The following is a 21,807-nucleotide window of genomic DNA, read 5'->3' as shown; positions in this document are numbered from 1 at the left end:
TTATCAGAACCCGTGAAGGAGAGCAGGTGTCTCTTGCGGTCTGGGGCAGAATGCGGAGGCGGTAGGCGAGGGCTCAGGTGACCCCTTTGTGGATGTTTGCCTCCTGTTTGCTGGATGCACCTGGCTCACTCGGGGCCCTCGCATTAATCTCCTGTCAGCTTGCCGTTTGACACGTGTCAGCTGCCTCTCAGGGGGCATCCAGCCCGGAACAATCCGGAAACTGACCCTCTTAACAAGTTTCCACCACAGCCTCTCCTCTGCTCTCCACAAAACAAAACACAGGCATGCACATAAACACACACACGCATGCATGCACACACACACACACACACACACACACACACACACACGCACGCACGCACACACAGACACACATGCACACACATATACAAAGACTGCAGTGTCAGCTTATAGGTCCAGGTAGATGCTAACCTGTCTGGAGAGCTTCAGGCAGGAGCTATAGGCTGGACACTATTAGAAAAATGCATAGCTTTTTTGGTATGTGGTATTTGTTAATAATGTTTTTGCAGCTTATTTCAAAGAACTATTTTATTTATGGAAATATACCTGTTTTTACTGTGTGTTCTAATTTAAGACCAGTCCAGGTTTGTACAAAGTTATACGTTTAGGCTGGCTGACAGCAACAATAGCTGCATTTCCTACCAGCAGCTCTGTGGTAGATTTATACCACCGGTGTTCTGTATCTGTTCCATCCATTTTCTAAACTGCTTAGCTCAATCAGGCTTGCGGTGGCAACATAGATGGATGGATGTTCTGTGTTTCTTATATACACTCGCTGTCTCGCTTAAGGGAATTTATTATGACCTTCATGGTAAAAAGCAAAAATGGTGTTGTCCTCTTAATGTATTTACATTACACCGGCACGCAATGTAAATTGCAAATATGACACCAAGAAACTGTGAGAACTGAGAGGGCAGAGAATGTAATAGGTGAAATCCAGAGCATCCCCCCGTCCAATAAACACAGAGGGGTGTGGCCCCGCGTTCAGCGCATTAGCCGGCTCACCGGCAGCACCGCACCGCGGGCCCGCTCCGTTCATCCTCGTTCTCCCCGACGCGATCAGGGAAAGTGGAGACGACGGCGTGCGGCGCACGTAGCGTGAAGCGGTGTGGGGAAAAAAGGCCTGGCTCTCCGGCCCGGCTGCGTCCCGGTTCCCCTTCACGGCCCGCGGCGCGACAGCGCTCCCCGCGTGCCGATTCTCCGCGGTAGCGCACGCGCAACACCCGGGCGCTTCCACATTGGCCGTCCGCGCTTTTCCAAATGAGAGATGACAGGGTAATTGCCTCGGGAAGGAAGGGGAACTTTGTTCTCCCTGAAAGTTGCCCAACTTCTGTCCGCCGCTCCCCGAGGTGAGGGATGGGACTGGCAGCGAGGGCTCGCTATTAAATTTAACATCTCTGATGAGACACTTCGGCGAGGAAGTGCTCCTCTGCGTTTCCATGGGAACAGACCGCGAGGCGACCGCATGATGCAACTCCTGTTTCCTTTAGAGGGGCTGGAGGGATCCCCTCGACCAAAGTTCCAAATATCAAAAAAGGCTTGACCTTGCACCATGTCAACCCCCAGGAGTTCCCAAAAATGAGATTTATTTCAGCAAATTCTTTTATCTCCAACTGTGTGGGCATGTCTGCATGTGTGTATGTGTGTGTGTGTCTGCTGAGCAAAAGTTGATAAGATATTTAATGCATTTTTGTCAGAATTTGGGCAACTTATAAAAAAATACAAATAATGTAAATTTTTTAACACATCATGAAATACATTTTTGATATGTCCTTGTGATTTTCTGGCCCATGCTTGTTATTCTTGCAGTAGCATCCTCTGGTATACAGCACCTCTGAATAGGACTTTTTGTTTTTCCTTCTGCAAGATCCTTCACTATCCTGGACTCTAAGGGCTATGAGTCTTAAATTGAATTTTGTGCAGTGTTTTTTCTCAGTAATCAATTAATTTTTTTATTGGTTTCATTTTCTAGTTTAGTTAGATTTATTTGGCTGGATTAGAAAGTAATGAGTGTAGGGGGCTTTTCCCCTCTGCACTGCTATCTTTTATGTGTTTATCATTTAAGCTTTTCGTCATGCAGTGGAAAGTGTTTACTCGGCGAAGCAGCAACAAAGCTTGTTCCACAGTGGCCAAGAAGTGCAGAACACAACTGCATTGCAGAAAACTAATTAAATAAATTTTTATCAAATCTCAAAACAAATAAACAATGCTTAAAACAACAGCATTTCATAAAACAAATTAACAAAACATAACACGATTCAATTTCATAAAACAAATTGACAACTGAGAAAACAATGATATTTCACAAAGCAAATTGACAAAACCAGAAACACAACGACATTTCACAAAACATAACTGCAAAAGAGAAAGTGGAAAATGTAGATAGCTTTCTCGTTTCTGATTGGATGTCTACAATGACACTCTGGGATAAAGGAAGTGGGGCTGGAAACATTAAAGTCATTACATGCACGTAGCCTGGCACAATGTATTGCCCGTATTGCTGCAAAAAGTTTGAATTCTTCTCGAAAGTAAACAGTGGATGACAGGAAATGATTCTATCCAATAACAATGTTAAATTCTTGTCATGTTTCTGGTTTTGTCAAATTGTTTCTTGAACCGTTGTTGTGTTTTCTGAAACGTTTTCTGAGACGTCGTTCTGTTTTGCTAATATGATTTATGAAATTGCATTTGTTGTGTCTTGGACTTCTCAGCCACCATATTTTTTCAAATTATACAATAAAATATATTGTGTCAGTTAATGTAGTCTTTATTTTCATAAGTTCCGTTTTTCTGCCTGCTATTTTCTGGGACATTTTCATGTGTGATTTCAGGAAGCACTTGATTTCTCGTGACTGCAAAATTTGCAAATGTTATACAGTACTCTACATCCACAGAGTATATGCAGTACAGCACAGATGACTGATGTGTGACATTTGAGATTTGTATTTGAAAAGACTCATGCTATTAATATCTACTGAGCCGAGGTGCTTTGGGATGTTTTGGTGGGTTATTGAGCGGCTGGGTTGGCTGGCAAAACAATATTTTCGACAGAGATGCAAACCAGTCAGATACAGCACTGCTTCCTATGCACGTACTGAACTAATTACAATGTGCATGCATTTGTTAAAACGTATGCATGGAGGCATTTTAATTTTCAATCTGAGCATATGTTGGACTAAATTTCATATGGTAACGGAAAATGCTTTTGCCTATTAAGTTGATATGTGCTCGGAAGCCTTGGGCATTTGGTTGGCGTAATTGTGGAAGTTGGTTGGCGTAATTGTGGAAGTAGGGGGGCGATCTCACCATTAGCGACGTCACCCCGCAGGTGCCCTACGTGAAGGTGGCCCCGGAGGACATCCTGAAAGCGCAGTTCCCGCGCTTCACCACGCTCGACCTGCGCCCCACCAACACGGACGTCAGCCTGGCCGTGGCGGGACTCCTCACCTTCTTCAACAGCTCCTCCGCCTGCCTCGTCTGTGCCTCGGCTGACTGTGAGTGACTCCGCCCACCCCCCCGAAAAACCCAACCCTGTGCGTCCACGTCCCCGTAAGACCACAGACGCGGCGACATCGCCGGTGGGAAGGGAATAATACTGGTGCACAGCAGTTCTCAGCCATATTAGTCGGGTTGTTATGCCTGGAGGAAGCTGACTGGCGGTGGAATGCTAATCTACTTGCAGTAAGAAAGACCTGGGATGGTTCAGCCTGAATTCATTGGGAGTGATATTTCTATCTCTGCATTTAAAAAGGGCTTTTTTTCTACAAGAAAAACTTGCCGGAGGGAATCCGGAAACAAAATAAGTGTGTTAGAAGTGCCAGTTCCTTTTCCCCGTTGATTCCTCTCAGCCATCGATTTCAATCTGACCTGTGCTGTGTGGGCTGCCCCACACTTACAGCTGCCGTACTGTATGCTTGGACATGTGCGAGAGAAAAATTATATATATATTTTTATAAAAGTATACAAATAATATTTATATGCTGACATATTTACATACTTAAAAAAAACTACACTGATACATATTTGAAATAATCTTTCACTTGGTCTTTCATAGCTTGGGACAGATTTGCTCAGTGTCAGCTTAGACAGGCCGAGATATTTGGAAATTAAACTGTAAAAATAGAGCCCTCTTTCTCAACTCGCAAGATTGGATTTTGTTTTACACAGGGCGAGGATGTGGGGGTAGCCATGAGTGGTGGGGGGGTGGGGGACGGAGGGGGAGCGTTAGGTGGTTTATGACAGACCTTAAGATTACTGGCCTACAGAGAGATTGCCCCCTTCAGGGCTGCACTGTTAAAACAGTCCTCTTGGCTTCCTGTTCTGGCACAGATGCTTGCTGGCCTCTCCTGGCTCATTAATCATAATGGCTTATATGACAGACTAATAGACCATGGCTGGTTCATGAATATCTCTCAGCCTGGCCTCTGGCTGGGGGGGGGGGAGAGCCATGCTGATGACACTGTTCTGGAAGGACAGATCTTTACGGTCACTTTATAATCCTGAACACAAATGCAATGCACAAGGCCAACTCTGCTAAAGACGGTGAATCAGGATCGGATTGCAAACACTGCCTCTTTTCATGGCAGTCCAATGGGATCACAGTGTTAGCACTGCAGGTACACAAAAGCTGTTCATGACTTGATATGAGCAAGTGAACACCGCCAAAGAAGCACAGATAAGGGATTTCTGCATGCGGTTACTTCTCTTAACTTTTGGAAATTTTGTGTGCTTGGGTGCGAGTGGGTGTATTTGTTTATGGGCAAAACTTTCATCATTCTGCCTTGAGAATGACATAATATAAATAACACCTCTAGTCTATTCAATGCAAAGCATACATTTGCAGCTAAAATCAGAGGTCAAGATATTTATGAAAGCGTCTACTGACAGATGCTATACCAGGCACGTGTTACATTATGCAGTACAAATGGGTCAAAAAAGAAGAGACTTACTCGAGCTCTTGGGGGGAGGGGATTTTTTTATAAATCAGAAATCCTGTAGTTAATAATTTTTCATTTCAATGGCTTTCAGCTTTGTCTTATATTAGTTCTCTGAGGAAATTATGCATTTCTGGGTAAGAATAAGATTGTGAATCTTAAAGGGTACCACTGGTAATTTTCTATTTTTTTCCAGTATTGTCAACATGTCCTATGAAAATATCGAAAATGTTTCTTCTCCAACTCTCTGTACTTTTTGAAATTTTCCTTCCCCATTTTGCATTTACACAGGAAGGCCATTCATTTCAGTTGCGTGTTGGAGTCATTAAATATAGCTGAGAAAAATGCAACCTATTATCACTAAAAACACTCCAGTGTACTTTTTCTTACCAAATTTACTTAAATACGGAGCAAATTGTCCATTTTGATGGGGACCATTTTCAGAAATTTGGTCCCGCACAAACTACTTTCTACATTTTGAAAAAGCAGTCATTGTCACTTCATAAAGTTGTTTCAGTAAAAAGTGCAAAGGCCAGGTTGTAATGGTGAATTCTTCTTACCAAAGCGACAGTATGTCTATTTGTCTTGTTTTAATGCTTTTTTTGGTCAACAGTGGAGTTCTATGACCTGTGGTATATTGGTGTTGGCTAGATGGACAAATAGTTGTTCATAGGATAAATTCATTGAGAATTGGACAGAAATATTATCACTTTGTTCTTTTCATAGGATGTGTTGACAAGACTGAAAAAGTTCAACTTATCAGCGTTACCAATTAAATAGAAGTGGGTTTCACATATATATATCAAGTTATAAGTTAAAAAACTTTGATCAAAAGAATTCCGTGAATATATTAATGAAATGTATATGAATTAGAGTATTACAGTTTCTCTCAGTGAAATTTAATTACTGTTTATGCTGTTGGAAACCAGAGTAAGCCTATTCTATATCTCCATTTTGTTCCATTTGTTACTTATTTTCAACCGATAGCCAGTTTAGGCCTTGAAATCAGTGACTTTAATTGAGCAGTTATAACAGTCCTCCCGGACTACAGTTAACACAATCTCCAACACGTCACTGTAGTTTTGCAAATTAATTAGAGAGAAATTGCTGATCAGAGGCTCTTCAGTTTAATCAGGATATGTTATATATACTGTGTATGTATATAGTTTTTTTGTTATTTTTTTGTTGTCACAACTTGTCATGTGGGCCCCATGACCCCAGAAATCTGCTGTATCCACGTGGATGACTATACAGCTGCACACTACATGCATCATCTCCATAGTTACATGAGCATGGAGAGAGCTGCTGTCCTGAGTGGCTGGCAGGATGCAGAGAGAAATGGAGAGTTCAAAGAGAGAGAAATACAAGTGTAAATTTCAAACGTCCTGGAAAGAATTTCCATTTCCTACGGGAATTTTCAAAGAAAAGGGGTATGCCTTTTTCTAAAATCTCCTTCACCGATCCACTTTTCCATTGAACATTTTTCCATTGAGTATGTCCACTTGAATGGACAGTTGGTATACAGGCTAGAACAGGAGCTGTCAAGCATATCCTTTCTTTGGAAGAAAGAATTTTCTTGCTTTCTTTTAAGATTATATTCTTTTTTTGATTCTTTATCAAAGCTGAAGAATCCAGGTCTCCCTGTATTGTTTTTTGATGGGCATGTACTTGGTGCCAATCTTGAATTGGCATTTAAGACCCTTCCCTCTGTGCTTCCCTAGTCACGGTCTCTCCTGGAACAGCTCAATTACTGAGGAATGTTTATTCATCTCTGTATCTAGCTTCAGAAATGTCAATGATAATCTCTAATTAAAGCTGAAGAAGAAGAAGAAAAAGAAAAAGAAGTTCTTACTGTACACACTGTACAGATAGACTCGGTTTGGTATTGTCCTTTTTTTCCACCTGAATTGTTGCTTGGATTTTTTTTTCTTTCATTTGGTGCTTGCATACCCACAAGCACTTCCTTTTTACAGGCAAAGCGAGCAGATCACAGATAGCTAGATAAGGTTTTTCGCCTGCATATCGACCCCAGAGACCCTCAGAGGACCAGGAATGAATGCAGAATATTAAATAATGGTTTAAGAAATGGTATAGTTTCAAAACAAAATATAAAGTAGAGTAAGTTCATCCAAGAAGGCTAAATGTTCAAACAAGGAACCATTCACCTGTTTTAAAATTGCATGCAGGCTAAATAGATTCCCATTCTTGGCAAAAACATCTTCTACCTGGAGAAAATGTGGAAAAAAAAAAACACTGGAGGGAGGTGTGCTGAAACGAGTGCTTTGCTAAGTGACAAGTCTTTAGATTTGAGGCATATTGAACTGACAACCCAGTTTCCAGCAGCACAGTAAATCCTGCGTTCCTGCATACTCTGCACAGCTTAGTCAGGAGGGTGCAGCAAATGCTTTATAATAATGGCAGTTTTTTTTGGGAGAATGTAAGCTGGGATGTAACAAGGTGTACTGTAGTTTTTGTTCTGGGATTATCCATTTGAATGTTCAGTTAGTCCCAAAGGAATTAATGTAGGGCAAGTGGTGACTTACAGCATACTGAAAAAGCAGTGCTCTGGCCTAGCTGATCCTTATTTACATACGTTGTGTGATAAAGCTGGAGCTTTAAAGCTGGAGTGATAAAGATACAGGGATGGATTTTTTTTTTTTTAATAGTGGAGGAAGGGTTGTTTATCCTCTGTTAAAACACTTTCTCAGTGTGTGGATTTTCCCTATAGTCCAATATGGCAGTTCCAGCTCTGGCTAACAGTCCCAAAGTGGAGCATTTAAATGTCATCCAGTCTGCAGGGTGGAAGGTAGCGACAATCCCCTGCTCACTGGGGCGTCTGCAGCCTGCCTGAGCCGGCTGCAAAAGAAGTGTACTCTTCTGACACAGCGACTGCGCAGCTCAGCTGGTTGGCTATGGAGCGGAGAGGAAAAGGCGAGCTGGCTGTAAATGATTTCTATCAGTCTTTTGCCTCTCTGTGCTCTCCTGAACTGACAAGAGTGTTGCAGATGGGTATAGAAATGAAACTGGGTTCTCTCCAAATTGGGAGAGAACAGGTTAAAAATTGGTTTTCAAAGTTGACATTTTATTAGACCTAGCAGAATCCAGCTAAAAAAAAGTAGACTGAAACAGCTTTGCATCTGGTAAAATACTGAATATAGAACTGCAGAGACACACCCTGTGGTGACAGCCTCTGCTTGTTCCCCCATTACACTGATTAGCCCTCAGTTCAGACATACAATTATAAGCAATGCAGATCCTTTACCGGTCATAGCAATTAGAGAGAAATCTACTGCACTTCAGTTCACAAGTTATTATTGACAATATAATTTGCACTGTAGCTTGAGCTAAGCAAGAGTGATAATAACCAATAATATATCATAGCACAGAACCATCAAAACATTCAGAACTTTATCTCATACACTGTATGTTCTTGGCTGACTACTGTCTGTAATATCAGTCGTAGTTGAAACAATAGAGGCTTGTGGGTTGTGACTGCTATGTTTGACATAGATTTGAAGCACAATGATGTTTGTACTGTGTTTTAGCAATGGTATAACAGCATGGTGTTAAGGTGTGGGGGAGATTTGGATTGTGTTAAAATAATCTGACAGGTGTACAGCCTGGTGGGCAAAACCTGAAGCCCTGGGGCCGATCAAAATAGCCTGAGAGCATCAAGGGCTCCTCTATAAATGTACTACAATAAGACAATAGCTTGCCTCACAATTCTCAACTAACATTTAAGGAGGAAATATGCATTTGAACATGAAAACCAGAAAAAGAACAGCAGAATAACAGTATTGTATAAAACAAAGAAAATAAATTTCCCTTAACGGGCAAGGCTTAAAAATTTTCCAGTGCAAACGTTTTCCCTGTTTTCTCACAGAACAGCACAACTCCCATCTTAAGATACTGAAGAAATGGCTGTAGGTGCCTTTTTAGAGACAACTGACAAGTGAGCCAGAGAAAGGAACGAGAAGACGTGAGGTCCAACAGGAAAAGATTGCGTAGTTCCCCCCGCCACAACTGCACCTATGCAATCCTGACCATTCAGGCTTACTCTCTGTGTACTGCACTCCATAGGGAATGAAAAAATGAAATGAAAGGATTGTGAGATACTGTATGAAAGGCTCTGTGCGTTTAGCGATGAGGCATGTCATCCAGTATTCTGTGCTAAGTGAGGGATGTGCTTTGACAGGACATGGTGGGTAATGGATGCCTGGCAGAGACAGGAAACAGACGACAGTCCTGCATTCAGAATGATACTGATTTCCTGCTGGGTAAACTGTGCTGTGAAAAATAATAAGAGAAAAGATCCACCTTAGGTCAGTGAGTCAAAAACACAAAGTAACTGCTGGTATTACCTCCTGTCTTGAGGTTAATTGGCTCAAATCTTTTAGAAGCTTGTTGTTTTAAAGATAAAAAAAGGACCATCAGCATTGTACGGTGCAGTTAATTCTTTTTTCTCACTTTTTTAATTGGCTGTCTTGTTGTTCTTGCTGTATCCTGTGGTTTATTGATGATGTTTCATTTCAGTCTCAGCCTGTGAGTGTATGCAAGTAATGTCTCTCTATATATAAAATAGATTTTTTTTTTAAGTCCCAAGAACTCAAGTGGGTTTTTTCTCATTCGCTTTCTGTCTTTCCTCGCTCCAGTGGCAGGAGAACACTTTTCCATGAGTTTGTTTTGTACACAAGCAGCAGAATTCCACAGAACGTTGATGTGTTTCTTTCATGTTTATTTTGATGATTGCTTAATCTGTCAAACTGTGTTACACCTGCTTTCATATCTCATGTCATACTTTACCTAAGGAAGTGGCATGTTTTTAAAACAAGTCACTAATGTGTGTTTGTGTGCGCGCGCGTGTGCATATGTGTGTGTGTGCATGCGTGTGCACTTTTTTGACCTCATAATTTGACCACATCCTATTTCCAGGACTTCAGCTTCAACAACATGTGCACAAGGGATATACTAAACAACAAAATACTCTATCACAACCTGCTAATTATTTCACAGCTGTACAATATTATAGCTCCACTTAATACCCAGTACCACAGAAAGAGCAGTTGGTGCTCATCAAAAAAATCAACCTCGGCCACCAAAAACATTACACACTGAAAAAATGGCTCAATTAAATTAACATTTTCAGCTTTTGTGGTGTAAATTTGGGTGTAAAAAGTATTTGCTGAAGCCAGGCTGAAGCTGTGCTTTCCACAGACCAAGAACTGCTTTCTTTTCCCCTCAGTTCATCTGAAAGCCATATGGTGTGTTCTCTGGTCATTGGGCAGTCTTGAGGCCACATGCACCAATCAAAGACAGACACCAAGTTGTGTTTCTTGTCCCTTTGTCCCTGCAATGCAGGCCTGATGAACCTGGAGCGATTGCTCCGTCAGTTCCTCATCTCCAAGGAAACGCTGTCGGTGCGTATGCTGGACGACAGCCAGGACCCAACGCCGATCCTCAAGGAGATTCGCGATGACAAGACCGCCACCATCATTGTGGATGCCAACATCACCATGTCCCACATCATGCTGGAGAGGGTGAGTCTGTCCTGATAATGTCATCACATCTGGACACAATGAGTCCTGACAAAGTCTTCCAATCCCACATTGTCCTGAAAAGGGTGGGCCTGTCTGGTTCATGTCATCACGTCCAAAGCAAGTTGTTTTCTGAATAAGCAAGAGCTGCCTGGCAAGCCACAGTAGATTGTTTACAGACCACATTTATAGCTTCCACTGAATGAACTCAGTAGAAGCTATGAATTGATAGGGGCTTATTTTTTCTTCAAGCCCAATGATTCCATTTCTTTTCCCTGTCTGGCAGGAGATTTCAGTAGGAGATATCTGTCATTTCAGCTGTATAGCAATTCTGAGTGCCCTACTCTGTTAAGAAACTGTGTAGAATAGTTAAACTCACCCATGGTAGGAGGGGTGAATCCAAAACTAAAAATCAGTAAGTAAAAGCATTGTATATTTCAGGGACTTTAAATGGTATTAATCTTTCAAATACATTAAAAATACACTGAAAAATGAAAATGTTCTGTCTATCTGAAGGCCTTATTTTTTAACCAAGATTTAGTGAATACCTTATAATTTAGTGCTCAGTGATTGTATAGTAGTATCAAAAGCTGTCTTGACTTTATTGAACCCAATTATTGGGTGTTATTTGCACAAAAAACACAGTATGATACAGTAAGTTTTAGGATGTTATTCTCCACAAAGTTGTAATATTCCATCAAATATTTAGAATATACTCTGACTACTTGGAAATAAAAAAAGTGTATTTATATAAAAACCGGCTATCTGTGAAGGCTGGAATTTGCATATGAATGCACAGATAAATTAACTAATGACAAAAGAAAAGCAAAAAATAAATAATTAAAACAGCTATATGCCCCTGACAAGTGAACTTGAATAGAAGTCTCATAATGAACAGCACAGCTCATAAATGTCCCTTCTCTTAAATTGGACGTAATGGAGTGTGCTGCTCATTCATTCGTGCCTCCAACAAGCGTCACGGTGCACAGCGTAACGTAGAAGGGTGTTGACGGAGCTGCGTGTTCATCCCGCGTTAGAAAGCGGTGCGCTCCTCTGCGGAGGTCGCGTGCAGAGGCAGCAGAAGTGGCGGGGAACGGAGCACGGCAGCATATGGCCTCGTCTAGACGAAAGCGCTGCGCGATTAACTCCCTGCTCTGCCAGGAAGGGGCTGATTACCGCGCGCAGGGCGTGGCCTCGAGGGCGACGCTGAAGGGGAGCCGATCGGCGAGGTGAGGATTCGAATTCCCGCCGTAGGTGCGTTCGGCAGTTTCGCAGAGGCGGCAGATTCCGGAACCCGCGTCCGCGACTTTGCCGCAGATGAAAGGGGAAGGAAGCCGCTCGTTTTTTAAGTGAGGCTGGCGCGGTTCGACAGACATTCGTTTTCATCACCCTCGTAATTGACACCGACACTGATGCTGATCGGTTCCGTCGTCAGCGCCGGCTCGCTCGCGGATCTGCGGCTGATTTTTCGTCTCCGGTGGAAGGACTTGAGCAGGCCACAGCTGCGTGCGCGCGTAACAGGTTTCGCTTTAGCAAGCCCGAGAAACTCTGAATTTCAAAGTTGTTTAGCTCCCGAGTGTCGAGCAGGCAATGTGATTTTGGCTCAACGTATTGCTAAGGGAACAGCGTACGACACTGACACTGGTGAGCTGTATTTAAAAGGACGATTAATTTCCATGACTACCATTTGGCTCCCAGTCGCTCCTCTTTGTTCCAGCTCCAACCGCTCATGCTGCAGAAAGTGTAGAGGATGGAATGAAAAATTGCATATATATATACTGTCCTTCTCCCCTTTTAAGGAGGGAAAACAGTTCTAAGTGAGGGTGACTCACCTTAAGCACTACTAATGAGCCACACTGGCCTGGACGAAGCACGGCAGCCATTTTGCGTCAGTCATTCAAATGCCTCCTGAGGCACAGAGGGAGCCATTTATTTAACTGGAGGGATGATTTTAGATCATCAGGTTGGGAATTTGGCCAGGAGCCCCCTCAGCGCCGTGAAATTGTTAATGACTGCAGGGAGTCAGGACCTTGGTTTAATGCCTCGTGCAAAAGATGGAGGAGAGTCAGGCTCTTTATCCCATCACTGGTGTTATCATTGTCCCAATATCATTTGTAATACTCTTACTTCTCTGAACTTCTGAAGCCCTGTTTGTGAAAGCATCCTCCATCTATCATTGTCATGATCAGTATCCTCATTGTTGTTCAGAAATTAGATAGTATATCCCAGGTGATATACTATAATGTTCCTACAAGGGCCTCCAGTACTGTAGGTGCTGTACTGTATCAAGGTCTTTGTCCCTTCTGTGTGCTGCCGTAGGCAGACTTTGCCATACCCCACGGTCAAGTTAGTGATGTACTTATATTCTGTCTGTTTTTTGCTGATGTTTTTGCATCACAAGGGCACACTGAGGTGTTGGGTCACCCTGCCACCCAAACTGAAATCAGTCCTGAGGTTTGAACACTTCTCCATAAATCTTTTTGTTCAACACCTCTAGGATCCTGTCCATCTCCCTCTCTCACTCTCATTCTTGCTCTGTCCAGCTTTTTCTATCTCTCTCTCTCTCCCTCTCTTTCCTGTGCCTTGCTTTCATTCTCTGTGTTTCCTCCCCATCTTAATGAAAGCATCTGCTAATCTTTTCTTTGTTGCTTTTTGTTCCGTGTGCATTGTTCTCAGCAGAAACTCATGTTGTTGGAGACCAGCATGTTTCCTCACTCTCGTCATGCTATAAGACCCTTGCCTTGGGACTGCCAGTGGTCCTGTTTACTTGTTAACACAGACAACTGCTCTTTGTCCTGGGATGACTCTGCAGAGACTGGGTGCTATTTTCCTCTCCCCCTTTTCTGGATCCTCTCTGTGTTCCTGGAGGTGGGGGGGGGGGGGGGGGGGTGTAAGGCAGGTACAGTTCACCGAGGGAGTGGGGCAGAGCTGGCACCCTTTTTGCTGGGATATGTGGATGTTGGCCCAGCTCATTAAAGCTGTTTGCCAATGTTCAGACAGCTGTGCCTGTGCACCAGCTGGAGTCACAGTATTCAATTACACGCTCAATTGCAGTACGAAAATTCTTAAGGAACCTTCGACCACTGCCAGCGCTGCATCCTACTGCGGCTAGCGAATTACACTGTTCTATAATTAAATCACAATGGCCACTTCTGAGAGCTTTATTTCACTGTCAGCGACCGTCGTGCCCTGGCCAGCTGGCCAGGCGCGCTGACCTCACGGGAAGGCAAGCGCACGGAATGGGGACGGGCTCAGAAGAGCTCTGCGCCTGCGTACCCGCCTACACACCGCAAGACGAGCTTATGATCCTCTTCTCCGTGACCCCTGATTTGGTCTGGAGCCATGGCGCCCCGAAGAGGTCAACAATGACACAGGGTCTGTAAGTGGCCAGGAGAGCCTCCTACGGGCTCCATAATGGGTGGGTTGAGCAGCCACACTCTGTTAATCACTGACATTCCTGAACCAATCAAAACCTAAATCCACAACACACAAAAAGATGATTGGTTCCAATCTCAGTGAGCGAAATCACATGGTAACTTACTCCATTTTGGCATTCGTGAAGTTTCTCCCTCCCGTCACCCTGTGCAGATTCACATCTCTGTCCAGTTTCCCCTCTGCAACAGTCAGCAGTCTAAGCCAGTGTGTCAAGTGTTGTTTTCTTCCCCCAGTTAATGCGTTACCAAAGAAACTGTGATCACTCAGAGGGCAGTGGCTGCTCTATTAGAATCTGTCTTCACAAGTTGCCTGCTTACATTTTGCTGTTATATTAAATTATATTTAATATTGATGTCATGTACATTAGATTGTGTTCAGTTGTTATTACCACAATAAAACAAAGCAAAAACAACATCAGTTAGTTTTGTCCTGAAGTTTTGTTTGGTTCAGCACATTTCTCAATTAAGTGGTATCTGTTGTTTTTCTACTACAGTACCACCAAAGATGCCAATGTGTGTCAGGTTTTGCTGCCAAATTTTTATTATTTCCTTATTTTCCTTATTTATTTTACAATTCTGTATTTTACTGAATTCACTGAACAATGTTTAGGCCAAATGGCATCACACAAATTAGATGGCAACCTGAAAGTGATCCAATAAAATGGTGTGCTTGCCAGTGTAAAAAAATCTTTGTTTAGTTTAAGTTCAAGATGTGAACTATAATAAATTTTCCAATCACAAAAATAATGTTCAACAGGTTTTTTGAGGAAGCATTTGGTGTTATTTGCTGTAGGCAGAATTTTATATGGTGCTAAAATGGCACAGAAAAGCAATTGTCCTCACAAATCTGACCACTGAAAATGTGTTGACATCTTGACAACCATGCCTGCCCTTTATTGCCCTTCCTTTTAGTTGATCCCAGAGAAAAATTTAAACCGAAGACACAATCTGGTGCTTAAGTCATTGCTTTATTCGACGGTCCTTCTCTCATGATCCTAACAAGGGTTCTGTGAGTAATCATTTGTAAATTGATGTGACAAATGGTGGCCAAAGAGAAGTAGATACCTTTTTTGAGGCATCCCAGTGAGTCAGTTTACATAAATGCCCAAGCCCAAATCAGAGAGAAGTTCTGTTATTTGGTGTGACAGATGTATCTATGAAATGCCAAAATGCAGGGCTGTGTGAAACACAAACACATACAGGTAAAATAAAAGGAAGATTGCAGCCCTGCACAGAAACAACTTCACATTAACAAAGAAAACTGGCCACCACACACACCTCCCCCCAAAAAGGAAAATGCGTGGGGATGGGGCTGCTTTAATTAGCATGTTTCCTAAATGTTTAATGGGGAATGGCCTTTCTTCATACTTGACCAACAGTGAACACAGCAGTTTGACACCCAAAGCATAATTCCTTGAAGAAATATCTTGTCAGATACTGTGGCCAGTACCCTGAATACAAGTGTTGTTTGCCATCTAAGTATTCAGCCGAAGTTAAAAATGTCAAATCTAATCCTTGCTAAATGGATGTATGCAAGTATGGCTCGCAGTCACTTCAGGAGGACCGTGACGGGGACGGAAAAAAACTTGTTAATTATGGAGTTGAAATTAATTAGCTGGATGTGCAGAGGAGTATCGGAACAACATTGCAGATTTCACACCATATTATACTGTGTACTGTAAAAAATCATCTGCCAGAAAATTCCATACAGATGTGCTAGCTGTATAAAGAGTGTAGAGAGAAACGGCGAGATAAAGCAGAACGTGCCAGATCCCATCATCATTAATAAACAGGCCAGCGTGTGACTGGAACAAGTAATGGATCGCCTCTGTGCAACGGTTGGCATTTCATGAACAGAAGATTGGGCTGGAGAGGGACCGGTCGACGGGCCGCTCCAGATATTGATTGGGAGCAGAAAGGGGCATCTATGCATTTTTAATTACTTCACAGACTCTTCCTGGACTTCACAGCTTAAAATTTTATCCGTGCATCGATCACTCGCCACCTTTACTATTCCGGTGAATAAATGAGGCCGTGATTAAGTATAATTGATGTAGATATCGATTGCAATTTTCACGTCTGTAAATTTTAATGAAAGTGTAGCGTGAGGACAGGCTGTTTATGAAAAAGTAAATGGAGCTTGAATATGTGTGGGCTAATGATATGGTCCAGCATTTTCACTTCTCTGTATCTTTCCATCTGAAACGAGGGAAATTGTTGCGAAGTGGGAGGGGCTGTGAGCAAACCGAGTTTTCCATTAAGTCATCCTTATAATTTCAGGTCATATAACAGGCGCCCACACATGTGCAGTCACACACAACCATGCACATAGACACGGATGCATACACAGACATACGCTGACAAATACACAAACGCATACGTGAACTTGCATAAGCACACTGGCTTGCGCGTATGCACATACATCTTCTCACATGCATGCACACACATACACACGTGCATAAAAATAACAATTCACAATTCATTCACATGTAGAAGGACAAATTCACGCACAAATGCATATGTGTAGATTTGGATGAATGTGAATATCCTCATTGTCTGGGCACTGGTTTCCGTGGAGACAGAGACAAGCTGCAGCAAGCAGAAATACAGCATCAGAAGTACCATCTCCAGCATCTCACTTCACACAGAATTTATATTGTGCCACTTCCCGCACAGCTCGTTTGATGCCATATTTGTGGTTCTGTTATTTGTGCTTTTTGATTTTATTAAGCTGTATAAATCGAGGACAATGTTCAAGGGAGAATTCAAAAGCAAGGTTTTTCAGCATTAAACGCATCAATCTTTAAGCCATGCTTAATAGCGTCTCACCGACTTATCCTTTAATGAGGTTCCTTAGGACGTGAGCCATTGATTTTGTGGCCCTTAAAATAAACAGGAACACATTATTGGGCCAATGCAGTGCAAAAATGTGAAAATATTTTCATTCAATCCAGATATTATTCACAAATCTTGGGCAGTGTGTGAGACTTCACTCCAGATTAACATCACTGAAGAATTAAAATATCACCATGTACACTGAACTTTTATTTCCTTCTCAGACTGATCTCAAACGCCTCCGTCCAACTTTATTGCATGTCTGTTAGTTGTTTGGTGCTCATTAGAAAGCAGTCGGTAAATACATTGCTTCCAACTGAGTACAAGTAAAGTGGCTTCTTTTTTACTGAACACAGAGAGAGCAAATAAAGTGATATATGTACAATGACCTAGTGCAATATTTTTAAATTGCTCTTCTAATTTTCTGATTTGTTGTTTTGAATGAGTAGCAGGTTTAATAACATTTTTAAATTACATTCTGTATTTACTAACTTATTGATGATTCTATGGTAATTATAAGCCACATGCACCGCAACAAAGTTGGTCTTAACAGATGTTCTTGTAATGAGACTTAAAATCTTCTCTTTTTTTCTCTCAAATTAAAATTTAGCGCATTTTAAGTTACTGTTTACTTGACAAGTGCAATGTTTTAGAAATTAGTCAAACTGTCTCACTTCTTGTTTAGCAAGAAACTTTAGCAAGAAAGATTTTGAGAGACTAAAACACTCGTTGAGATTTTTCTTGTTTGTTTTTTAACCACCAATGAAATAATCATTTGACATAAACAAAATGTGTCTTGATGCTGAGTACTGACAGCCTTGTGCATCTGTTCTCTCAAAGCCTCCACTAATTTCCACTAATGCACATCAGCTGATCTACACACTGTAAAAATCAGTGCTATATTGATATGAAATCGATAGAATGAATAAATGAATTAAAATATCCCAGGTGCAGGTATGACCTCTGACCTTGTTGCTTTGCCCTTTTCTTCCCCTCTGTCTCTGTCTCTCTCAGGCCTCGGAGTTGGGGATGCTCTCCGTCTACTACACTTACATATTCACGACTCTGGTAAGGAGGCGAGGCCTGTGGCTCAGTAATGGATATTAATGATGTTGCCGGTGTTTTGCATTGATGACTCTGCTGGGATTATTCATATGGGTGTGATTAATGGCTCGCTGATGAGTTGGCAGATAGATTTGTTCATATCACCCCCCTGAGGGTGACGCAGTCCCCGCCCGCTACCCCCATACCTCCCCCTCCACTCTGTATTGTGTGTTCCAAAGCTTCAGAAAAAGCAGCACGCGTTGAAATAATACAGCCCCCTCCCCTAAATTTGAGAAATCAGGCTTATTTTTCAATATGTTAGAATATTCACTATCAGCAGAATAGGCTGTGTATTTGTCACTTCCATACATTTCCTGATTTTATGTCTTTGTTGCACATTATACTTGATCTATAGTGGAAAAAAATATACAGTATGTGAAATTGAATATATATTTTGAAAGACACATGTGCATGTTTACTTACATAAAAAATATAATTTCAATTAGATGTCTTCACATGTATGATTATTTTACAGGATTATGTATGGACTGAACGGTGGGGTACAGTGAACTGTTTTGCAAATTAAATTGGTCTGTGTTCAATTGACATAGATCACAATTCACTCTAATAGAATATATCTAATCCCTATTCAATATTAATTCTTTCAGAGTTGAATTAACACTGAATATTTTATTGGGTGGGGTGCAGATGGGGTCTCTGTTTCCAGGATTCCACCCAGAGTGGTTTCAATGGTTTAGTTCTCTGGTGATACAAAGACTTGGATTCTGTCAAACTCACTCCACTTTAAAAGAAAATGTGATTCGGTTAAATAAAAATATAATTTTCTGCATTAAATCGGTGCTGTATCACAATGAACAGGGCTATTTTCCATAGAAAAATATGAGGTAGTCACATCCGGAGGTAGTCAGATCCTGCAGCAAGTGAAGATGCCTTTTCACCCATGCCTGACACCATGGGTGGTGTGATTGGACATGCAGTATTAAACGTACCTGCCTCTCTGCCTAAAGTTTTTTTTTTGTTATTTATTGCATGCTATGTCTTGCTTGATGTTTGCATGTTGGTATGGCAGTATAAATAGGAATGGGAGATATCTCACACGCATCATGTTTTGATGAAGAGAACATAAATTCATTCCAAAGTGATTAGTGATTGATTATATTGTCTTGGTAACATTAAAATAAAAATAAAAAATTGATGATGATAATAATAATAATAATAATATGTATATACATATACTCTATGTAATATATGTATATATTATTATTATATTGTTGTTGTTCTTGTTGTTTTTTGTTTTGAAAAATATGTGGCATTATCTATACATCAGACTACCAAATTATGTGATTGCACTTTTTCTCTCATTTGTACCACACTCGCACATTACTGCTGTGCCTCCTGTAAAATTAAAATCCTGGAAAAGTCAGATACTAGAAATTTCTTATTGGATGAATAACAAAAATAAATAGGGCTAAATGGGGCTTCTCTGAAAAATAAATAATAAAAATGAAAGTTAATGAACATTGAGGCACAATTTGCAAAAGCATTTAAGTAATGCATTTACAAATTTTGTGCTAGTTTGTCCTTAAAATAAATATAATACCCCTATTGCCCTTGCTGGTGTAATGTCCTTTTGCCAGCAGCAATATGAAAGAATTTTCTGATGAAATAAATAATATTTTTCTTTCATTAGCAAAGAAAACTTCAGCAGCTCGTTGCTTCCTGGTTTCGTCAGACCCCATGTGAAAGGGAGCGACACTGTCTGTCCAGCGGGCACTGAAATTTCTGATTCCATTTATTTCTCAAGTCTCCCCCTCAGGAATGGCAATTACTGCTCTTGAAATCCGCATCCCTGCTCCATCCCAGTTATTGCCTTTAGTCATCCTAGCATTGCTGTTGCATTTTAAAAATTTAATTGGAGAAGTGTGTTTTACTCTGGAGCTGTATGTTACTCAACTTGTAATTGAGCTTGTCTTGGGATGCTTGTGGCGGGTCAGGTTTTATACAGATAGTGGTTTCCATTGCAGCAAGTGTGGGGATATATTATTAAATCACTGGTATGCAACTTTATTTGTGAATTTGTGGAGCAGGCGTTAGTCCGGGCCTTCAGAACTGGCAACCCTGATTCATTTCTAACATGAATGTCACTCACAAATCAATAGCAGTCTTTGGACTTATTTATGCTAATGTTATGCTAATGTTCATATACTGAAATGGTAACTATAATATGGTGAATTAAGATGAGATCGGCTCAATTTGGGGAATTCTGTAAGAAATTCAGAAAGTTGCATTTCATTGATGCATTTGTGATCTTACCTGTAAGAAACGTGATGTAGCCTATGCAATTATGCCTTACCAATGTCAAGCTCTGATGAATAAAGAAGAGCATTAACCAAAACAAATCACTTTCCATTGATAAGAACTGCAATTACTATCAAAATTTGGAAATGTGCTTCAAACTGTTGCAGGTTTTTTTTGTCAGCAATGAGAGTATGCCTGAAAAATTCAGGGGTGCAGTAACTGACACACATACCATTTTTAGAAAAAAAAAATCATGTTTGTCTTTTCTGAGCGCTACATGGCCAAATGTATGTAAATACCTGACATCGAAACTCTCATCCAAAATTATGGGCATAATATAGAGTTGGTCCTCCCTTTGCTGCTATAACAACTTCTACTCTTCTGGGAAGGCATTATAATAGATGTTGGAGCATTGCTGCAGGGATTTGCTTCCATTCAGCCAGAAGAGCGTTCATGAGGTTGGGCACTGATTGGGCGATTATGCCTGGCTCGCAGTTGGCTTTCCAGTTGATCCCAGCGGTGTTGGATGGGGTTGAGTTCAGGGTTCTGTGCAGGCCGGTCAAGTTCTTCCACACTGAGCTCAACAAAGCCATTTTTATGTGGACCTCGCTGTGTACCCAGAGGCATTGTCATGCTGAAACAGGAAAGGGCAATCCCCAAAATGTTGGAAGCGCAGAATCATTTAAAATGTCACTGCATTAAGATTTTCTTTCACTGGAACTTAGGGACTTAGCCCAAACCATGAAAAATAGCCCCAGAACCAAGGGGTGTCCAGATCCCCATGGTCATTTAGTGTATCACATGTATCAAAGATATTGAATTTTTTAGTATATAAAACATTTGATGTGAATTTTATTCAGCATTTGTGGTTTATGTTAATTCAGATTGCCAATAATTCTGAAGGGCACTGCATATATTTAACTCACACCTTTGCAAACTGCTGTTTTCCATGCATATGGTTTTTACAAGTAGCGTCCAGGCATCAGACCATTACAAATTCACAATGAGAAACAGCCGTAAATGGGCTTTCTCTGGTCATCTGTCCATTACCACACACTCTTTATCATAAGAACTCTTCACATCCATTTAGACACCATCTTGAGTCATCCTGAAGCTAAACACAACAGCTCCTTCATCTGAACAGCACTTAAGAAATCTGCACATAATGATTATAGAAGATTTGCTTAGTTAGTTCCAGTTTTCGAGATTCTAGTCAATTTCTGAAGGACTTTTATGAAGTCCCTGTCTGAAAGCCTAGAGGTTTGTACAAAAGTCAGCTGAGCACCTGAATCGGGAGTACTATTCTATTCTATAGCAGTTCTATTTCCCCCCACGAAAGAATCCTGTGGACCAATTAAATATAGAAGAAAATTCTGTTTTTGTTCTAATTAGCGAGCAGTGGGATAAACACCTAAATGAGACACGAAAAGAAACACAAACAGTTCTTTTTTTCCCCTCTGGTTCTTCCTCTGGGATTCATGGTTTTATATGGATAGGATTTAAGATTGAATGTAATGAAGTGTACTTCCTCCTTAACTTTGAATAACCTTTCAGCATGTATTTTATTTTATTTTCTTTTATACCTACATGACATCATTATTCACTGAAATGACCAGAACTGCCACTGTTGGAATTGCTTTGGAAAATTAAGTGCCCGAATTTGTTTCTAAACTTAAGGACAATGCA

At 41.2% G+C, this 21,807-nt stretch overlaps 1 pseudogene; it reads left to right on the top strand.

Annotated features, from left to right (window-relative positions):
• LOC118235721 overlaps positions 1–21,807 on the top strand; it is a 308,484-nt pseudogene that overhangs the window by 207,630 nt on the left and 79,047 nt on the right.

The sequence above is a fragment of the Anguilla anguilla genome, chromosome 9, assembly GCF_013347855.1.
Source record: "Anguilla anguilla isolate fAngAng1 chromosome 9, fAngAng1.pri, whole genome shotgun sequence".
In the NCBI taxonomy this organism is placed as follows: Eukaryota; Metazoa; Chordata; class Actinopteri; order Anguilliformes; family Anguillidae; genus Anguilla; species Anguilla anguilla.
Note: the sequence above shows the minus strand (reverse complement) of the source record. Positions and strands in the feature narration are given on the sequence as shown.